The sequence below is a fragment of the Balaenoptera physalus genome (assembly GCF_965194825.1).
Source record: "Balaenoptera physalus genome assembly, chromosome: 16".
Lineage (NCBI taxonomy): Eukaryota > Metazoa > Chordata > Mammalia > Artiodactyla > Balaenopteridae > Balaenoptera > Balaenoptera physalus.
Genome location: NC_138898.1, coordinates 29,249,724 through 29,267,379, shown reverse-complemented (window position 1 = coordinate 29,267,379; position 17,656 = coordinate 29,249,724). Strand labels below are relative to the sequence as shown.

The following is a 17,656-nucleotide window of genomic DNA, read 5'->3' as shown; positions in this document are numbered from 1 at the left end:
CCATGGTGGTGAATGAGAGTGTGTCGAGAGAGAGAGGAAAAGAAGGAGCCCATTTAAGGAAAAGGGGCCCATCAAGGAGCTTGAGAGGAGTGCTCAGAGGGACGGAGGAGAGTCCTGTGTCTTGGAAGGTCCAGAAAGTGAGTGAGTGAAGAAATAGAGAGTAATTAGTAGTGTAAAATACTTACGGGGTATCAGTCAAGATAAGGACTGAAAAGGGCCCTTTGGATCTATCAACAAGGAGGCTGTTGACAAAACAGTTGCAGTTACCAAGCAGGAAGGATCCTCTGAAATCATTACTTTTTATACCCTCTTCTGAAGATGAGGAAATTGAGGCAATAAGATACTTAGATTTTTTTTTTTTAACAGATACAAGATTACAAGTAGCGATCAGGGCTTTAAGGGTCCTTAAAGATCACATTATCCAATACTTAAATCTCTTGCACAACCTCTGTCTGAAGCCTGTGCTTAAATATAACTATTGAGAAAGAACTCATTGCTTCACAGGTCTAATGAGAACCCTTAAATCTGTTCTCTTTATACCACGGAGCAGACACATGACAGGAGAATGTATGCATCCTGAGTTGATCCGTGGAAAAGCTGGTTTTGTTTGGGGAACTCAAAAGATTAAGCCAGATTTTGAGTTTTTAGGAGGCCTCTACCCCATTGAATAATCCAGTCACTGTTCCAGATGAGCCCAGCCTTTGAGTCACCTCAGCCCAGAACTATGTGAGTGAATAATAACTTCCAGGTTATTCCAACCTCCAGCCATTTAGGTTTTCCCATTTGAGGCCCCAGATTTCAGGCAGCAGGAACAGGTCACATGTGCTATGTCCTGTCTGAATTCCAGACCTAAGAATCTGTGAGTATAATAAAATGGTTGTTTCATTACGCCACAAAGTGTTAACATGTTTTTTTCTTTATACAGGAGCAGATAGCTGGAAGAGTAAGTATTGTTATTATTATCCCATTTTACAGATGAGGTAACTGAGTTTCAGCAAGATTAAACAACTTGATCCAGGTCCCATAGGCAGCCAGTGGCAGAGCCAGTATCTGAACCCAGGTCTGGCTAATTGCATAGCTTGCTGTCTTCCAATTATCCTAGATACCTCTTACTGAGTTAGACCGCTTGACAAAACCTCCCAAGCCTCCCATTACTGTTCTTCAATCTGGAGACCATCCTTGACAAATCTAGAGTTCAGTGACTAAGATGTGGTTAGAAAAACAGCCTTTATGAAACATCTGATTCACATTCTTTTCAAATAATTGAAAAATATTCACTCTGCAATCAGTTCTTTCCTTATTTTATTTTCTCCTCCACACCCCCAGGCAGGAGCCGGATACTTCTGCCAAGCCTGACAGATCTCCTCCTCTCCCCACACCACCCAGTGCACAAATACCCACTGGCCCCCATTAAATCCCAATCAGGCTTGGAGAGAGCTGATTCATCCCCCTCCCCTGCCTCCCGGGAAGCGTTAGGGATGAGCAAGTCACTTATTGGAGTAATTCTGGGAGCTGAGGCAGAGCCGTGGCTGGAAGCCACCCACTAACTAGAAACCCAGGACATCAATCAACCAAACTGATTTTTCCGCTGCCGCAGCCATTTAAACAGTTATCTTTGCTTGGGGCTTTGTCCAAAGTTACTCAGCTAGTGGGTTCCTGGGTGATAAGTCACCGCAGCCTCATTCCACTGTCTCTGTGTCCTGGCGCTGCCTCTTTACTGACTTCTCAAGAGGGGTTGAAGTTCATTTGTTGCACTCTAAAAAGAATAGAACCTGCAGGGCTTGCGCACAAGTTCTGGTTATAGCAGGAAGATGAAAAAGGAGCCAGAAGTCTGTTGGGATATTAATACAGTACTTCTCATTTGACGCCCTGCTGAGGCACGGGGAGGACGTTTCAAATTCATTTCATAACGCCCCCTGCTGGTATCCTTTCCCAACTGCTGCAGATGCCTGATCCAGTTTGGGGGTGGGGGGTGCAGGGAGAGGGGAGCCCTTAGTCCACACCAACCTCCTTTCCTCATTTTACATATGGGGAAACTAATGCCAGAAAGAAAAACAGGATTTACTCAAGGTTGGGATTTACTCAAAGTCTATGTTAAGGTAAGAACTAGTCTCTCTGTGGCTAGAACTTTTTTGTAGGACCCAAGAATGCCCAGCACATAGTAAGTGCTTCTGATTGGCAGTATAGCATGAAATCTGGAAGCCCTGGTTTCGAATCCAAGCTCTGCCACTTAATAGCTGTCACGAGAAGGTAGTTTTCCGAGCCTCAGATTTCTCATCTGTAAAATAAGGGTAAAAAGACAAAGAGTAAAATAGGATTTTATAAGAATTCCTTCACACATCCATTCAAAAACTACTGAGTATCTGCCATATACCTTGCTGGGCACTTGGAATGTAACAATGCGTAGGACATTGCAGTAACTGTTCTCTTTGAGGGTGGTAGTCTAGTGAGAAAATTAGATGACATATGTGAACGCACAGCAGAAATTCAATTGTTGGAAAACAAAAGATTTTCCCTTTGGTTCTTCCCACTTTTCAAGTATCAGAAGGCTTGGGGCCTTGCCCCAGCTGTATCAGTCTAGGAATGTTGATCACTTGAAGAGATTAAGTTATTTGAAGGTCAAGACCACATAAATCTTTGTATTCTCCAGTGTGCCTGGCCTCAGGATGTGCTCATTCAATATTTGTTTGGCTCCATGTATGCCCCAAATTCTGGCTCACTCTGCCTCCCGGCTGCCAGCAGATTGCTGTCCGTGGTGCTGAAAAGCAAATTCCTGCTTCTCAGTATGAGACAGCGCAGGTGCTGAGGCAGAAAATGGAGCCCAGGGGAAGTGAGTAGAGAGGGGAAGAATGAGCCAACTTTTCACTAGCTAATAGTGACATCTTCATTTTGCCAAATCTTGGAATTCAAAGCTGATGTTTCTTTTTCCAGCTGTCCCCACTTGCATTTCTTGCTAGCTGGAAACACTGCAGGGATAGGTGTTCTTAATAACCACACAGGGTGATAATCTCTACAATGCTGGGAGGTACTGGGAGTCCATAACCCTATAAAGTCCTATTTGAAAGTGTTGTTGAAAATTGGTGGACCCCTTTTCCAGCTTATTCCTGGGCTAGGAAAAAGCATCAGTCATAGATGCCTCCCCCAGATGATTTCATCCATGTCTATCACCCAAGAATGTGGGCAGATCTGAGTCAAAACTGGCTATGGGGAAACCAGAGAGGTAGGGTCTGAGATTCACAGTCTGGAGTTGGGTGAGTTCCAAGAATTCATTTTGACCAGTATTTCATGTGATAATATGTTTGTTCATTCATTCATTCTATAAATATTTATTGAGTGCCTACCATGGTCTGGCACCATTATAGGAACTCCAGATACAGTCAGGTACAAGAAAGACAAGGTATATGACTTTCTAGAACTTACATTCCAGTGGGGGAGACATAAAATAAACAAATATACAAATGAGTATGTGGTATAATTCAAGGCAAGAGGATAGATAATAATAGGAAATGCTCTCTTAGATAAGATGATTATGAGAGACCTCTTTAAGGAGTGACATTTGAGCATAAATGTGAACTAATTGAAATAATGAGACTTATTAATATTGGGGAAAGGCAGTGTTCCAGGCAGAGGGCACAAGAAGACCAAAAAGATGTGGGAAGAAGATAGCATGTCCAAGGAACAGCAAAGAGGCCAATGCAGATGGAGCAGATTTATCAAAGAGGACATTAGAAAAGGATGCGTAAATACACAGAGACCAGGTCTGTGTCTTGAGGAGGACAAAACAAGATGCTCAGAATAGAAGAAACACTTACAAAATGACAGTGACTGCTGCACCTGCCATGGATAAACCACAATAGTCTGGCTGCCACCAGGGACACAAGGATAATTAGAGCTCCTGTCTTTATAGATCTCACCATGTCTAAAGATCTAATTAATGGAGGCTAGTGGGAGTTAGTGATGTACTACTTATTCAGCCAACATTTTCTGGGTACCTACTATATACCCAAAGATCATTGTTGTTTTTTTTTCCACAGAACGTCCAGACTGAGTTTATCACAGAGTTGGTTATGTAAGAAAAAAATTTTAATAAGGAAAAACATGACATTTTGTTCTTCTTAAAATAACAAGGACTTCTAATATCACAGCTTTGGTTTTGCTTCAATAATACGATTCCTTGTATTTTATCGTTACTGCTTGGGAATTTTTTTTTTTTAACATCTTTATTGGAGTATAATTGCTTTACAACGGTGTGTTAGTTTCTGCTTTATAACAAAGTGAATCAGTTATACATATACATATGTCCCCATATCTCTTCCCTCTTGCGTCTCCCTCCCTCCCACCCTCCCTATCCCACCCCTCTAGGTGGTCACAAAGCACCGAGCTGATCTCCCCAAAGATCATTGTTTAATACTAGTCTTTGCTCTAGGAGCTGAGGAGAAGAGGGAAGGAGTCAATTGACGGAACCAGAATGTTTAAAGGCAAGTAAGAAGCTCCAGATAGCAGAAACTCAGGCAAAGCCACTTGCCTCTGATTTCTATCTGCTCTCCAATAGGGCCTCTTGAGAGACAGGAACAACACTGGTCTAGAGTAGGCTGCACCTTAGAAATAGGTACTTTAGAAAAGCACACCCACCACTGAGGTTCAGTAACAGGAGTGAAGCAGTGTGGGCTACTTTCTGCCAGATGGCATAGGGAAAGGAATGCACATTCCAGGCAACTTTGCTAAGAATATGAAGTAGTTGGAATTTCCTTATCATCCCCATAAGAAGACTACCAAGTCCCCAGCAAAATCCTGCCAAACAAGAAGAGTCCCTCCCTCACTGGTCCTAGGTTGCAAGGAATTTTATACCCCTGGCCTTGTTGCTGCACGACCGTCAGCATCTTTGAGATTTTGGCAGAATAATGTTTATTCATCTGACAAATGAGAAACTAAAGCTTGGAAAGTTTGAACAACTTACACAGGGTCACAGAGTGCTTAAGAGATAAAATAGGACTCAGTCCCAAATCTGTCTGACCCCAAAACCACTTGCAGTACAATTTTTTCTTGGATCTCAAACATAAAGTTCATGTTTGGCTTTTTAAAAAATGATCAATCCCCTGCAGAGCTAACTTTCATAATGGTAGCGCCTGATATCTCTGCTTCTTCCACGGCACAGTCTTATTTTTAATCTCTCTTAATCCTCCCAACAATGTTGGAAGGTAGCAGTGATAAGAATACTAGCAGGCACTTATTGAACACTGAGTATGTAATAGGCGCTGCCCTAAGCATTTTACATGTATTAATTTATACTTGCAAAAACGCTGTGAGGTAAGTGTCATTATTATTCCTATTTCAAAGGTAAGAAAATTAAATCCCGGAGAGATTAAGTAATTTGCCAAAGATCACACAGCTAGTCAGGGACCGAGCCAGGCAGTCTGACTCTGGAGCCCTTGCTCTTAATCACTGTACTTTGTTGACAAAGTAGCTGTTACTCAGAGAGGTAAGCTACATAGTCCAGAAATGATGATCAGACTCGAGCCCAGGATCAAACCCCAGCATGTTTCCACTACTTCACACTGTTTTTCTCAATGGTAAAGCAGAAGAAAGGAGAGAAGCTGTTCTGAGATACCTCCATAGAGGCACAGAGTGATTTAACACTGCCAAGGAGCCCTGTGGGGATTTTACTTAAATGATGATCTGCACTGCACTGTTGTCTGATATTCCCTCCCACTTACTTTTCTCAAATGTGGAAACTGCATTGCTCCATGCACCCTCCCTGGCACGTAAATGCTTCACCAAGGGAGCTGAACTTTTCTGTACGGATTTGGGGTGTTCAGAAAGCTCCGTTCTTTTTTTTTTTAAATAAATTTATTTACTTATTTATTTATTTTTGGCCGCACTGGGTCTTCGTTGCTGCACGCGGGCTTTCTCCAGTTGCGGCAAGCGGGGGCTACTCTTCCTTGCGGTGCGAGAGCTTCTCACTGCGGTGGCTTCTCTTGTTGCAGAGCACGGGCTCTAGGCGTGCAGGCTTCAGTAGTTGTGGCTCGCGAGCTCTAGAGCGCAGGCTCAGTAGTTGTGGTGCAAGGGCTTAGTTGCTCCGTGACATGTGGGATCTTCCAGGACCAGGGCTCAAACCTGTGTCCCCTGCACTGGCAGGCGGATTCTTAACCACTGTGCCATCAGGGAAGCCCGAAAGCTCCGTTCTTAAATGCCATTATTCCAGGGACTTGTAAGGATGACTCAGAGAGGGAGAGGCTATAATGGAAAATTAATTATTTTATCTGAGCTGGATCCCAGGCTGAAGACTAGGAATTAGACTGATAAAGCCCTTCTACAAGGGCTGTGGGGAGCCCTGAGCTGTTGCTGACCAGTTATTCAAAGGGAAGTCAGGAACAGGGCCTCCCAGCTGCCCTTCCTGCAACTTTCAATATTCCTGGATGTGCCACAGAACTGGGGGAGTGAGGTGTGCCTCAGAACTGGGGGAGTGAGGTGTGCCTCAGAGGGTTTATTTGCATGTGTGCTGCTGTGGTTACTCTGTGTGTGTGTCTGTGTGTGTATGAGAGAGAGAGAGAGAGAGTGTCTGGAAGTGCTGGCTGGTGAAAACAGTCTGTGTATGTGATTATGTTAGTTTGTGTGTCTAACTATCTGTCCGTTCCTATCCGTGTGTGTGTGTACATCAGTGTGTGTTTGGTGTGATGCGTGTGGGCCTGAGGATACTTGTGGGTCTCTGGGTGTATATTTCTGAGGACCTTTCTGAGGGGAGGAATCTCGATGTTTAGTTGGAAAATGGTAAGTGTCGGTGGGCTAGGATGACGGAAGCAGTTACAGGGCAGGTATTTTGATGCTGCTGTGATGTAGGAGAAGAAAAAGAAATGAAGGTTAAACTACTTAAAACCTTTAAAATTTTTTCCTCTTGAACTGGGGAAGATTATCTACTATTAATAATAATAATAGCAGTTTATAAATGAACAATAGTATTGTAGAACTAGTCATACCAGCTCCATTTAGAGAGTACTTACTCTATGTCCTCTTACATATATTAGCTGGGTCTCATCACAACTCCGTGCTACCATTAGGCCCTGGTTCACAGAGGAGGTAGCTGGGCTCAAGTAACTTGCCTGGGGCCATGCAGCTGGGGGGAGCAGAGCCAGGAAGAGAACTCCGGTCTGTCTGACTCCAGAGACTGCACTTTTCCCACCTGCCTCAGCCACCTCCCCCAGCTCCAGCCAAGACCCAGCCCTGGCAGGGTGAGCCCCAGAATGTGAAGCAGAGTGGGCTGAGCTGGCAGGCAGAACAGAGCGACATGGTGGGAACAGCTGAGTTCTGGGCCCAGCTGGACCTTCAGTGGTTGAGCAGCCTTAAGACAGCAGCGCCTCCTCTCTGGACCTCCGTATCCCCATCACTAAAATCACAGTTTGGATTCATTACTCTGGTGGGTTCTTCCCACTCTGGCTGTGTGGGCCACGGGGCAGCGGTTTTGTGGGCGGCTCCCACGCCACCTGGGGAGTGTTGACCTGGAAAAAGGCTCAAGGCGGGGGGTATGGGGCAGGGGAAGTGGGGGCAGGGGGCAGAAGAGACGTGTGTCCGCCCAGCCTATGGCACTTTTCTTCTTTCCTTCCTCTATGCGGTGGGTGTGCCTGCTTGGTCCTCAGCCCCCAATCCCACCTACTTCTGCTTCTTTATCATGTGCCTTCCCGGACTGCAGAGGTGAAAACTATTTTCCCTAGACTCCTGTGCAGCTAGGGTTCTGGGTGCAAATTAACGTTCTGCCAATAGCTAGACTTGTGTGCGACCGACGTGATGGAATGAACTGGAGGCCGTCTTGCTGCTGCTTTGGCCGCTTTGTCCAGCCAGAGTAGTCATGGGGGTGTGGGGGTCCTGTAGCAGCATCTCAGGGCCCAGTGCCGACCCCCGGGAGTGCTGAGAGGCTGTAGTGGTGGTTCCCTGGCCCTAGCTTCCAGACCGCTGGATCATAAGGTGGTGGTGGGTTCCTGAACGCACGACAGGCAGGGATTGCGTCCTGTTGGCCTGCTTTCTGGTTGTGTGGCTGGAGGCCATGCAGTGCTCTGGAAGCGTTCCCGGAGGCCCAGTCTACTCCTCCAGCAGTTCCATACCCACCTCCCCCCCAAGCCAACACCTATTAAAGTTTCCCAATTCCCTATGTTAAATCTCTTTTTGCTTATAAAAGCCAGGGATGTCTCCTGCTTCTCCACTGAACCTTACCCATCACCACGGCACACTCCTACTCAGTCTCCCAAACCCAGCCTCGGTCTCCAGCTCCAGGATGATTTCCCTCATCCACCAGGCTGACTTGGGAACCTGTCCTCTGTGATTCCACAGTCACCCTTATCTCAGACTTTCCTACGTGCTGCTGAAATTACCTGTTTACTTTCTGTCATCCCCTCCAGATTGCGACCCCCGGAGGCAGGGACTGGGTCTTCTCAGCCATACATCTGAGTGTTGAGCAGAGAACCTGGCCTCTGGCAGCTACTCTGGGAGTGTTTTGTGGAATGAATGCAGAAAAGGTAGCAACTTGTCAGTTCAAGAGGATTTAGGAGAAACTGTGAGATTCATAGATTGAGAAGAAAAGCAATTTAACCTTCCCTTTTGGCAAAAAGAAACTCACTTCTTAAGAGCTGTTATTAGGAACGATGTGTCTGTTGGAACTTGTGGGTGATGAGGGGCAGCTCTCAGATCAAGGGTCTCATTTCAGGTCTAATATCTGGGATCCCCTGGTGGACTTCTCCTCCTGCTGGTGCCCAGGCTTCTCTGGAGGAATTTCAGAACTGGTGGTTTTGCGGAGGCAGCTTGATGAGGTAAAACAGCTCTGGCTTCTGAGGCAGACAGTCCTGGCTCTACCACTTACTGGCTGTGCGACCTCAGGCAAGTGACTGCACTGCCCTGAGCTCAGTTCCCCATTTGCAAAGTGGAGTTAATGACATCTACGTCATAGGGTTGTTGTGAGGGATAAATGAGGTGGTTTAGGAAAAGTACAATACCTAGCACCCAGCAGGCACCTGATACACAGTGGCTGTGATAAGATTTCAGTGATTTGAGATTTAAGGCTTTTCCCTTTTTCATTTGGGCAGAAACATTTCCCACCACTGACCTCTTGTTGCACTGTGGCTGAGGTCAAGAGGGGGCCCCGTGTGTGGTCGTGAACGTGAGGCCTGTAGTTCAGGACTCAGAACACAGTAAACAGGTGTCCATTCTTGCCAAATGCTGGTTGGATTCTGGTTCAGGACCTATTCCCAGGTGGCTGGAAGTGACAGGGGAGCATCATGGGAGACGTGACACAGCAGAGAGGGGCTCACACTTTGGAGTGAGACAGACCTCGGTGCAAGTCCTGGCTTCACCCCTAACCTGCTGTGCTACGTGGGAGCTCACTTCAGATCGCTGGGCCTCAGTTTCTTCACCTGCAAAGTGGAACTTACAGTGCTTCCCTCAGAGGGCTGCTGAGAGCCTATTAAAGACCATTTGCACCTGTTCCTGGCATCGTGCCTGGCACAGTGAATAATGGCATTTACGCATGTGCTGCTCGTGGGCATCAGTGAGGTAGGAGTTCACAGCGTGGGCTTTGGCATCAGATTAACTTGAGCTTGGGTTCTTTTCCACTTGAGAGCCGTGTGCCCTTAGCTGAGTCACTGCATCTCTGAGTGCAGTGTCTTCCTCTGACGGAAGAAGGCAATAACACACCCACCATGGGGGTTTGCTATAAGGATGAGATGACATAACACATGGAGGCGACTCAGCAGGGTGAGGGGCGTCAAGCAGGTGCGCGACAGCTCTTAGCCAGAGTGATGAAGTTCTGCTGCCAGCTGAGGCGAAACAGGAGAGAACGGGAGGTTTGGCCCATTGGGAAGGGGAAGTTCTCTCCAATTCCAGTTCATCAGCTCAGCTGTTGGCATCTGTCTGCACTCTTGGCTGAGAGAAGAAAACACAGCTTTCCCTCTGCCTTCTCATTGCTACTGGAGAGCTTTTCTCCACCACGAAAACAGGCACCTGCTTCCCCAAGGCCTTTCCTGGCCCCTCCATCTTCACCATTTTTAAGTGTAAAATTTAGTATTAAGTACATTCAAACTGATGTGCAGCCATCATTGGTCTCCATTTCCAGAACTTTTTCATCATCCCAAACAAAAACTCTGCACCGTTTAAGCAATAACTCACTATTTCCACTTCCTCCCAGCCCGTAGTAACTTCTTTTCTACTTTCTGTCACTATGAATTTGACGTAATGTTTCCAGGTTCATCCAGGTTGTAGCAAGTGTCAGAACTTTATTCCTTTTTATGGCTGAATAATAGTCCATTGTATGCAGAGTACATTTTGTTTATCCGTTTATCTGTTGACAGACGCTGGTTTGTTTTACTCTTTTGGCTATTGTGAAAAATGCTGCTATGAACATTGGTGGACAAATATCTGCTTGAGTCCCTATTTTCAGTTCTTTTGGGTATACACCTAGGTGCAGAATTGTTGGGCCATATGGTGGTTCTATATTTAACATTTTGAGGAACCACCCAACATTTTTTCCACAGCAGTTGTACCATTTTACATCCCCCATCACAATGTGCCTGCCCTCATAGTTTACACTCCACCAGGGCATACAGGTGATAATCAGACAAACTGAGATTGGGACTGACATATATACACTAATATGTATAAAATAGATAACTAATAAGAACTTGCTGTACAAAAAATAAATAAAATAAAATTCAAAAATTCAAAAAAAAAAAAAAGAAAGAAATAATCAGACAAACTGCTGTATCATATCAGCCAGGGACAAATGCTCTGAAGATAAATAGAGCTGGGCAAGGGATCAGGACTGCTGGGGCAAAGGGTGGGCAGGGGGTCTGCTTGAGGAAGTGACATCTAAGCCAAAGCCTAAATGAAGTGATGGACTGAACAGGAAGGCAAGGGGTGTTCCAGATGGAAGGCACAGCACGTGCAAAGTCTCTGCAGTAGGAACGTGTTCGGTGTGTCTGAGGAGCAGCAGGGAGCCAGGGTGGCTGCAGAGCAGTGAGTGGGCAGGAAGCAGAGGTCGGCAGAGAACAGGGCCTGCAGGTGAGGGGTGTGGATCTTATTCCAAGCGGGATGAAAACCACTGGAGTGTTTTAAACAGGGGTGTAGTATAATCTGAGTTAACATTTTTGAAAGAAGCTCTCTGGCTGCTGAGGCCACGGGGCTGGGGTAGTCATCCAAGAGAGAAGTGATGGGGGCCAGCCCCGGGCGACGGAGCCACAAACAGTGAAGGTGTGTGCTGACTTGGATGTGGGGCCAGAGAAAGAGGGCAGTCAGCGATGACTCCTCCTCAACTCTCCTTGCTTCCAGGCCTTTGCCTGAGCTGTTCCCTCTGCCCAGAATGCCCTTCCCTCCCTTTGCCTGGACAACTGCTACTCCTGCGTCAGCTCACCTGGCTCTCACCTCCCTGACTCTGCTCCTCCCCCGCCCCCCACCTGGCTGAGCTGGGAGCCCCTCTTCTGGGTTCCCACAGCGATCCCAGTCTCCTCCCAGTCCTGTACTCGTCATAACTCTAGGAATGGCCTGTTACAACATCTGCCCCCCAACCTGGCCCATGAGCACAAAGAGGGCAGAATTGCATGCTGTACCTTCCACTTCTCGGGCCAAACACGTTGTTAGATTTCAATATGAGAGTATGAGAAAGAGAGAGAGGGAGAGAGAGGGAGAGAGAGAGAGAGAGAGAGAGAGACTGAGCATTGCCACATCTTAAGCACAGCTTCTGACTTTCTCTGTCTCGTGGGGGCCACACGCGGCTCCCATAGCCAGCAGCTGGTGCAGGCCCTTTGAGAGCCGCGCTGGGCACACTGCAGCGTGAAGACTGGAAGCTGAGCAGAGGGTGCGGATTAAATTCCTCAAGTCCACTGGAATCCTCCCGAGTGACCCGCATCAGCTGCCCCCACCTCCCCGTGCAACAGGTGGATAAAGGAAATACACAGGTCTTTGTGAATGAGACGGAGCCAGGGTGGGGAGAAGCTGGGAAGCAATACAGCTGAGGTTGGGGCACAGGCTGGAGTCCATGGGCTCTGCTGTTTTCTAGTTGCACGACTTCGTACCTTCACACAGCCTCCGTCCCTTGTCTGTCAAGCGGGGTGGGAACCGCATCTAATTGCAGGGCTGTTGGGAAAATCAAGTGTGTTAATAACCGTGAATGGTTGACAACAGGGCCTGGCATGTAGGGCGGCCTTAAGAAAAGCTGGCTTTATTTTTTCACTTGTCTATCTTCTGCCAAGTTCTTCCTTATTCCTCCCCAACAGAATGGTTTGAGGGCTGGTGGTTTCAAATACCTCCTTCTCTTCAGCCTTTGCTTTTGGTTCACATCAAGAGCTCAATCAGAGATGTGTGCCCTGAGGACACGGCAGAGCTCGGGTTAGTCCTGACCCTGCATGAGGCGGGTGCCGTTCCCCTGTCTCCAGATGACTCGGGGGGCTCAGGGAGGCCAGGAATCCACCAGTCACCACCAGGTAGTCGGCGGGGGCGTTGGGATTCGAGCCCAAGTGAGCTTGTTCCAGTTCTGTGGCTTCCTATCCCACGTGCTGCTGCCGTGGGGCCTGCGATGTGCCAGAGCATCGCCAAGCCTGGAGTGGGTGAGCTTCAGGACCAGCTCCTCTAGGACTAGGGGAAAAGGCTGTTCCTGGCCTTGTCCTGCGTGTGTGTAAAGGACGTTGCAGAAGGAAAGGAAAAGCAAGTGAATGAGCCATTTGCTCTTGCGGCTGACAATAGACTCGGGGGTGAAGGATATGAAACGTCAATGACTTAAAGCAGGATTTTCTGCAGCATCTCTACCCTTGCTGTTTTTACTTCTCTTTATGATGAATAATAGTCAAGAGAGGCCCTACGCCTCTATTCTTCCAGTGCCTGCTGGCTTCCAGGAATGGGTACCCCATATCTTAGGGCCTTTCTCTATTCGAGGTTATTATCAAGAGCTTATAGAGGTGGAGGGGAGGAAGAGGAGGAGGTGAACAGTAAGGAGGACAGAGGGCCACTGGGGTGAGGATTTGGCCTTGGGGGTAAAGAAGCTACCCCAGTTCCCAGATCCCCAGGTGGCAGTGAATAGTCTCTAGCCAAGCCCTCTGGGTCGCCAGGAAGGGAGGTGGCCTGAGGTACGGCCAGGTACTTGGGGTCTTTGCCTCTGCCTGTCAGACCCTACATGCTGCCTGGGAAATGGGACAAGGAAGGAAAGGGGGACAAGATCAGATCCCAAAGAGTTGTCTCTGGAAGGGAGGAGGGAGACCTCATCTCGAAGCTGGAGGCGGATGTGCGTGAGCCGAGTTTTGGGGCCCGAGGGGCTGGGTTCAACTCCTCCCCCCTCTCTGTGTGTCTGGGGCCTCCCTGAACTTCAGCTGCCTAATCGGTTTGAGGACGCATTGTGGTACGCACACCACCCGTTGCATGTTGTGAGTATACAGTGAACCGTGCAGAAGTGTCTGAAACATAGTGGGTGCCCAGTGAACGGCCCCTTGCATCTTCCAGCTTGTAATGAACCAGGTGTAGAGAGAGGACGATGTCCCGGAGAACCGTGGTGCATCAGAGCAGGAACGACGTTATTGATCATCAAGACCAGTGGTCATGGAACACTCATCACGTGCTGTGTCGCACATCCTCTTGTTTCAGCCTCACAAGATCTAGATACTGTTATCTCTATTTTACAGATAAGCAAACTGGAGCTGAGGCTGGAAACTTGTCTAGGGTCTCTCCCCTGGTGAGCGAGAGCTGGGAATCAAATCCACATCCTAAATAGCGTAGCCTCTGCTATACTGTGCAGGTGGAGGAACATTCCCAGAGAACGAAGCTCCTGCCCCCCACCCCCCAGGGTGGGCAGAGGAAGGGTGAGGGAGTGAGCAGGGTCAGATGAACCTGGGTTTGGATGCTCGCTTGGTGACTTACTTGCTGTGTGTCTTTGAGCAAGTTTCTCAGCCCTCTAGCCTTTTTTTCCTCATCCGCAAAATGTGAATAATATTCTCTACCTGGCCAGGTCATGGAGATTAAACCCAGCAATGTTGGCTAACTGCCCGATGCAGCATAGGTACCCACGAAATGGGCAGCCCCTGCCTGACTTGTGAAACAGCCGTGCCACCCACCGTAAACTGCTTATCTGCTGTTGATTGAGGGGAGAAGCATGTTCTCTTCCAAACTCAGAGACCCCCCTATGTTCTGGAAGGCATTTGTAGCCATGAAGAGTGCAGCCTTCAAGCTGCTGCTGGCATGGGGCCAAGGTGCACACGAGGGGGGTTTGCCTCCCCGCCTGGAGTGCGTGCAAACGCATATCGTGGCCCAGATTTTGAGGAGGATTTCATGATATTCATTCTGTGTTGCCGCCAGAGAAAAGTAAACCGCAGCTCCTGGTTGCTGGGGAAGGGCTGTGCTTTTGCCAGGGCTGGTTGTGCCTGGCACCAGCTCAGGCATGTACCAGAGTCGACTGTCGGTTGCAGGCAAATGTACACACAAAAACATTCCAGCACACGCATGCACCAGCCATGCACGGAGCTGCCACAGCACACAACACAGGGCCACGCACGCCCCTGCTGGCTTCCTCTGCCTCTTGTCTTTCTTCTCACAGGACTCTCGCAGCCTCCGTCTCTGCATCTGTTTGTCGTGTGGCTTCTGAGTTTGTCTTGTGTCCTGGCTTCCTTATCCCTCTTCCTCTGACTGTTTCTACCTGTCTCTTTGGGTTTCCTCATCTCTGAGAGCTGACACTCTCCTTGTGTCTCCGTGTTTTTCTGACTCTTTCTCCCCTGCTTTGTCTGTATCCCTCCCCGTCATCTGACACAGTCTCTCTCTGTTACTGATTCTCTCTGAACCTTCCTGTTTGGCTCTCTGTTTCTTTGACTCTCTCTCCCTCTGTCTGTGTCCATCTGTCTCTCTCTCTGTCTGTCTCTCTCTAACTCTCTCATCTCGTTCTGTCTCCATCTGTCTCTATGTCTACTTGTCTGTCTGTTTATCTCTATCTCTTTCTCTGTCTCTGTATCTGTCTGTCTCTCTCTCTGAGTCTCTCTCTGTGTCTCTAACTCTTCCTCGCTCTGTCCTTCCCCACCTCTCTCTCTCTTTTTCTGTGACACTCTCCTGGAAATGCATCAAAGACTGAAGTGGCCGGATTTCAAGTGACAAACAGCACTACACCCAGAAACCACCCCCTCCCAGCGCGGCTGCCTGCCTCCTCCACATCCCCGGTCACGAAGAGAAGCCTATTGTGTTGGGCCCAGGGAGTTCGAGTTGAAGGGCCCAGGGGTCTGCGTCTCTGACTGCTCTGAGCTACTTCCCCATTGGCTCTGAGCAGCCTGTGCTGAGCAAAGGCTGAGCGACAGGGGGAGGTTCTAGTCCATAAAAGGGGGGCTGAGGCACCAGAACTGCCATTCTAAGGGGCTTTGGCGGTGCTCACAGCCACCCCTTTGGCATCTCCTTCTGGACCAGAGTCAGGACCATCCTTGGGTCTTCCGGCCACCTGCAGCCAGCACCCTCCCACCTGCTCGGCCAGGAGCTGCCCAGGGACAAAGAGGAGCGCAGGTAATATCCAGAGGGTGTTGGAACCCTCTCTCTTGGTTTTATTTATTTTTCCTGATTCTCTGAACCTGGAGAGGGTGGGAGCTTGGGCTGGGGAATTTCCGGTTTGGGTCTGATTATCCGGCAGAGGTAGTAAGAGTTATGAGGCTAGTTTACAAAAGCCAGATCAGTATGAGATGGACTGCTCTTTGGAATTCCCCTCTCCGTACAGCCCTGTCTTAAACAGGTGGGCCGCTCCCTCCCAAGAGGACCACTCCTAGGTTTTGGCTGGGGGGTGTCTTCGTCCCCTGGCAGGCTGCCTCCGCATTGCGGTGCCCATGCGAGAACGGGACGCCCTGGGTGGAAGAAGTGGGAGGTTTAGCTAATCAGAGTAATTTTAAAGGTCAGTGATTCTCGCTGGACTTAAGAACAAGAGCTTGGGGACATTAATGAGACATCAAGGCTCTGGCATTTACCATGTATCATGTACATCAAGGTACAACCAGGTTCAGCCTTTTCATTCTTTTTGGATCGTGTTTAATTGCTGACAGGGTGCTGCCTTGAGTGGCTTCCTGTGATGTAATTTTACACAGAAATGAAGTTTGGGGTTGTTTTGCTGGGAGGGAATGGGGAGAGAGAGTGACAACATGCCAGGAGACCCAGGCTTAGCAGGATTTTTCTTGTCAATTTTACTTTGAGAGGACTTGTTGCTTTCATGTAAATTACAGCCAGAAGAGTCAAGGTTAGGCAGGGAGGAAACTCAGATGGGAAAGGCATTTTCTTTTTTTTTTTTTGGAAAGGCATTTTCTCACCGGTAAAGGTATCCACATTCAAAGAAAGGATTATAGAATCTCAAAGTTTGATTCACAAAAAAGGCTGGTGAGCTTCAGGAAAAAAAGCCTGCTGATGACTCCAAGACTGAATAGTAAATTCTGTGACCTCGTACTTTTTCCTGGGTATCTTTTATCTAGAATCTCTCCAAACTTTACAAACATTCCTTATTAAGCCTCCAAGCTTCCCAAGGAAACGACCTCTTCAGGTTATTGGATCTGATTTCAGTTCCCCTCCCACAAACCAAAAGTCTTCATTACTGTCTTTCTTCCAAGGGTTGGGAAAATATACCAAGGCTTGTCTTTCTAATTTGACAGGCTTTCCAGTGAAGATCCGTTGCAAAACGTTTCAGAATGTCAATCTGCTTCTCTTTATTTTTTTCCCCTGCTCCCCTTCCCATCGCTGCACCTTCTATCTCTTTCCCCCTCACCTTCTCCCCCCCAGTCCCACTTCACCTTGCCTTTTGTTCTATTTTTGCAGGTCATTTATCTCCAGGCTTTGAGATCTGCGTGGGGGAGCTGCTGCAGCAGCCCAAGCCGGGCGAGCTGTGCTGCTGGGGGAGGTTGCTGAAGGGATCTCAAGCCCACGGCTTTGCCCCAGATGAGCTAGAGGGTGGCAGGCGAATCCCATGTTTCCGCTACAGCTGGGAGAGGGATACTGCAGAGTCTTCTTAGCAGTACCCAGCACGTTGTAGCGGAGTGGGCAAAGGGACCAGCTCTGGGGCTGTTCGAGAAATTTGCAATCCCCTTAAGGCACGCAGAGAGGGGTTAGGGTCTTCAGGAGCCAGGAATTTTTCATATAACATCTAAATGTGTGTCTCATAACACCTGAGACAGTGCTGGATTCAAGTCCCCGGTCCCACCACTCATTTGCTGTGTGACTGGGGACAGCAGTGCTCCCTGAGCAATACGGACAATAATATTCACCTCCTGAGGTTACTAGAGGTTCCCATGGGATACAGTACTATGCCTGGCATTTAGTAGGTACTCAGGAAATGCTAGTGTGACTGCTCAAGTTTTCACTGTCCAAAGTGGCAGAATTGGAGCCCCCCCCTTCCCCCAACCTATTATAGCATCCTTGTTCATCCCACTCCATCATGCTGTGTGCTACGTCCAGGAAATATGATCTAATGTCTAACATTTCTGTTTGTGGGGTTGGCACTCCTCTCCCAACCCCACTCCCTTCTCTCCACACCAACAGAAGATTTTATGTCTTCAGCTGCCACCTCAGGATCTTGAAGTCTCTTCTTGATCGATCCTTCCTAACTCCCCCGCCCACGGCCCACCTCTTGGGTCATTCTTGCCCAATTATTGTATTTATTAGATGTCTTCCATCTTCTGAATGGGATCAATAG

The 17,656-nt window shown here is 48.2% G+C and overlaps 1 protein-coding gene across 5 annotated transcripts in view; it reads left to right on the top strand.

Moving 5' to 3' along the window:
* PDYN (prodynorphin) overlaps positions 1-17,656 on the top strand; it is a 106,299-nt gene that overhangs the window by 78,021 nt on the left and 10,622 nt on the right. For 2 of the 5 annotated variants that reach the window (XM_082428550.1, XM_082428547.1), the window contains exon 1: positions 7,624-15,495. The exons of the other annotated variants lie outside the window; for them this stretch is intronic. The gene's annotated coding sequence lies outside the window, so the exon portion shown is untranslated. Of the gene's footprint in view, positions 1-7,623; positions 15,496-17,656 lie in introns of those variants that run through there. 5 annotated transcript variants of the gene reach the window in all.